The sequence below is a fragment of the Carcharodon carcharias genome (assembly GCF_017639515.1).
Source record: "Carcharodon carcharias isolate sCarCar2 chromosome 21 unlocalized genomic scaffold, sCarCar2.pri SUPER_21_unloc_1, whole genome shotgun sequence".
Classification (NCBI taxonomy): domain Eukaryota; kingdom Metazoa; phylum Chordata; class Chondrichthyes; order Lamniformes; family Lamnidae; genus Carcharodon; species Carcharodon carcharias.
Window position 1 is genome coordinate 197974 of NW_024470575.1, and position 4609 is coordinate 202582.

A 4609-nucleotide genomic window follows, 5' to 3' on the forward strand; every position below is an offset into this window, starting at 1 on the left:
ACCTTCACCCGACCCCAGCCCCACTAGGGCTATCTGTACCTTCACCCGACCCCAGCCCCACTAGGGCTATCTGTACCTTCACCCAACTCCACCCCCACTAGGGCTATCTGTACCTTCCCCCCACCCCAGCCCCACTAGGGCTATCTGTACCTTCACCCCACCCCAGCCCCACTAGGGCTATCTGTACCTTCACCCCACCCCAGCCCCACTAGGGCTATCTGTACCTTCACCCCACCCCAGCCCCCACTAGGGCTATCTGTACCTTCACCCCACCCCCACTAGGGCTATCTGTACCTTCACCCCACCCCTAGCCCCACTAGGTCTATCTGTACCTTCACCCCACCCCTAGCCCCACTAGGGCTATCTGTACCTTCACCCCCACCTCACCCCCACTAGGGCTATCTGTACCTTCACCCCACCCCAGCCCCACTAGGGCTATCTGTAGCTTCACCCCACCCCGGCCCCACTAGGGCTATCTGTAGCTTCACCCCACCCCGGCCCCACTAGGGCTATCTGTAGCCTTCACCCCCACCCCGGCCCCACTAGGGCTATCTGTAGCTTCACCCCACCCCGCCCCACTAGGGCTATCTGTAGCTTCACCCCACCCCGTCCCCACTAGGGCTATCTGTAGCCTTCACCCCCACCCCCGCCCCCACTAGGGCTATCTGTACGCTTCACCCCCACCCCAGCCCACTAGGGCTGTCTGTAGCTTCACCCCACCCCGCGCCCCACTAGGGCTATCTGTAGCTTCACCCCCACCCCGGCCCCACTAGGGCTATCTGTAGCCTTCACCCCACCCCAGCCCCCACTAGGGCTATCTGTAGCCTTCACCCCACCCAGCCCCACTAGGGCTATCTGTAGCTTCACCCCACCCCAGCCCCCACTAGGGCTATCTGTAGCCTTCACCCCCACCCGCCCACTAGGGCTATCTGTAGCCTTCACCCCCACCCCCGGCCCCACTAGGGCTATCTGTAGCTTCACCCCACCCCGCCCCACTAGGGCTATCTGTAGCCTTCACCCCACCCCACCCCACTAGGGCTATCTGTACCTTCACCAGACCCACCCCCACTAGGGCTATCTGTACCTTCACCCCACCCCACCCCCACTAGGGCTATCTGTACCTTCACCCCACACCACTCCCACTAGGGCTATCTGTACCTTCACCCCCACACCACCCCCACTAGGGCTATCTGTACCTTCACCCCCACACCACCCCCACTAGGGCTATCTGTACCTTCACCCCCACACCACCCCCACTAGGGCTATCTGTACCTTCACCCCCCCCCACCCCCACTAGGGCTATCTGTACCTTCACCACCACACACCCCCACTAGGGCTATCTGTAGCTTCACCCCACCACCCCACTAGGGCTATCTGTACCTTCACCCCCACACCACCCCCACTAGGGCTATCTGTACCTTCACCCCCACACCACCCCCACTAGGGCTATCTGTACCTTCACCCCCACACCACCCCCCACTAGGGCTATCTGTACCTTCACCCCCACACCACCCCCACTAGGGCTATCTGTACCTTCACCCCCACACCACCCCCACTAGGGCTATCTGTACCTTCACCCCCACACCAGCCCCACTAGGGCTATCTGTACCTTCACCCCCACACCACCCCCACTAGGGCTATCTGTACCTTCACCCCACCCCAGCCCCACTAGGGCTCTCTATACCTTCACCCCCACCCAACCACACCCCAACCCCACTAGGGCTATCTATACCTTCACCCCACCCCAGCCCCACTAGGGCTATCTGTTCCTTCACCCGACCCCAGCCCCACTAGGGCTATCTGTACCTTCACCCCACCCCCACTAGGGCTATCTGTACCTTCCCCGCCACCCCAGCCCCACTAGGGCTATCTGTACCTTCCCCGCCACCCCAGCCCCACTAGGGCTATCTGTACCTTCCCCGCACCCCAGCCCCACTAGGGCTATCTGTACCTTCCCCCCACCCCAGCCCCACTAGGGCTATCTGTGCCGTCCCCCCACCCCAGCCCCACTAGGGCTATCTGCACCTTCCCCCCACCCCAGCCCCACTAGGGCTATCTGTACCTTCACCCCCACCCCAGCCCCACTAGGGCTATCTGTACCTTCACCCCACCCCAGCCCCAGCTAGGGGTATCTGTACCTTCCCCCCACCCCAGCCCCACTAGGGCTATCTGTACCTTCACCCCACCCCAGCCCCACTAGGGCTATCTGTACCTTAACCCAACCCCACTCCCACTAGGGCTATCTGTACCTTCACCCCCACACCACCCCGACTAGGGCTATCTGTACCTTCACCCCCACACCACCCCCACTAGGGCTATCTGTACCTTCACCCCCACACCACCCCCACTAGGGCTATCTGTACCTTCAATCCCACCCCAGCCCCACTAGGGCTATCTGTACCTTCACCGCACCCCACCCCACTAGGGCTATCTGTACCTTCACCCCCAACCCACCTCACCCCCACTAGGGCTATCTGTACCTTCACCCCACCCCAACTCCACTAGGGTCATCTGTACCTTCACCCCACACCACCCCCACTAGGGCTATCTGTACCTTCACCCCCACCCCACCACAGCCCCACTTGGGCTATCTGTACCTTCACCCCCACACCACCCCCACTAGGGCTATCTGTACCTTCACCCCCACACCACCCCCACTAGGGCTATCTGTACCTTCACCCCACCCCGCCCCCACTAGGGCTATCTGTACCTTCACCCCCACACCACCCCCACTAGGGCTATCTGTTCATTCACCCCCACACCACCCCCACTAGGGCTATCTGTACCTTCACCCCACACCACCCCCACTAGGGCTATCTGTACCTTCACCCCCACACCACCCCCGCTAGGGCTATCTGTACCTTCACCCCCACACCACCCCCGCTAGGGCTATCTGGACCTTCACCCCTACACCACCCCCACTAGGGCTATCTGTACCTTCACCCCCACACCACCCCCACTAGGGCTATCTGTACCTTCAGCCCCACACCACCCCCACTAGGGCTATCTGTACCTTCACCCCCACTAGGGCTATCTGTACCTTCACCCCACCCCCACTAGGGCTATCTGTACCTTCACCCCACCCCCACTAGGGCTATCTGTACCTTCACCCCCACAGCACCCCCACTAGGGCTATCTGTACCTTCACCCCCACCCCACCCCACTAGGGCTATCTGTACCTTCACCCCACCCCAGCCCCACTAGGGCTATCTGTACCTTCACCCCCACAACACTCCCACTAGGGCTATCTGTACCCTCACCCCCACACCACTCCCACTAGGGCTATCTGTACCTTCAGCCCCACACCACCACCACTAGGGCTATCTGTACCTTCACCCCCACACCACCCCCACTAGGGCTATCTGTACCTTCACCCCCACACCACCCCCACTAGGGCTATCTGTACCTTCACCCCACACCACCCCCACTAGGGCTATCTGTACCTTCACCCCCACACCACCCCCACTAGGGCTATCTGTACCTTCACCCCACCCCAGCCCCACTAGGGCTATCTGTACCTTCACCCCCACCCCCCACCCGCCCCACTAGGGCTATCTGTACCTTCACCCGACCCCAGCCCCACTAGGGCTATCTGTACCTTCAATCCCACCCCAGCCCCACTAGGGCTATCTGTACCTTCCCCCCACCCCGCCCCCACTAGGCCTATCTGTACCTTTCCGCCACCCCAGCCCCACTAGGGCTATCTGTACCTTCCCCCCACCCAGCCCCACTAGGGCTATCTGTACCTTCCCCCCCACCCCAGCCCCACTAGGGCTATCTGTACCTTCCCCCCACCCCAGCCCCACTAGGGCTATCTGTACCTTGCCCCCACCCCAGCCCCACTAGGGCTATCTGTACCTTCCCCCCCACCCCAGCCCCACTAGGGCTCTCTGTCCCTTCCCCCCACCCCAGCCCCACTAGGGCTATCTGTACCTTCAATCCCACCCCAGCCCCACTAGGGCTATCTGTACCTTCAATCCCACCCCAGCCCCACTAGGGCTATCTGTACCTTCACCCCTTCCCAGCCCTACTAGCGCTATCTGTACCTTCACCGCACCCCAGCCCCACTAGGGCTATCTGTACCTTCACCCCACACCACCCCCACTAGGGCTATCTGTACCTTCACCCCACCCCACCCCCACTAGGGCTATCTGTACCTTCACCCCACCCCACCCCCACTAGGGCTATCTGTACCTTCACCCCACACCACCCCCACTAGGGCTATCTGTACCTTCACCCCCACACCACCCCCACTAGGGCTATCTGTACCTTCACCCCCACACCACCCCCACTAGGGCTATCTGTACCTTCACCCCCACACCACCCCCACTAGGGCTATCTGTACCTTCACCCCACCCCACCCCCACTAGGGCTATCTGTACCTTCACCCACAGCCCCACTAGGGCTATCTGTACCTTCAATCCCACCCCAGCCCCACTAGGGCTATCTGTACCTTCACCCCCACACCACTCCCACTAGGGCTATCTGTACCTTCAACCCACCCCGGACCCACTAGGGCTATCTGTACCTTCACCCCACACCACCCCCACTAGGGCTATCTGTACCTTCACCCCACCCCCACTAGGGCTATCTGTACCATCACCCACAC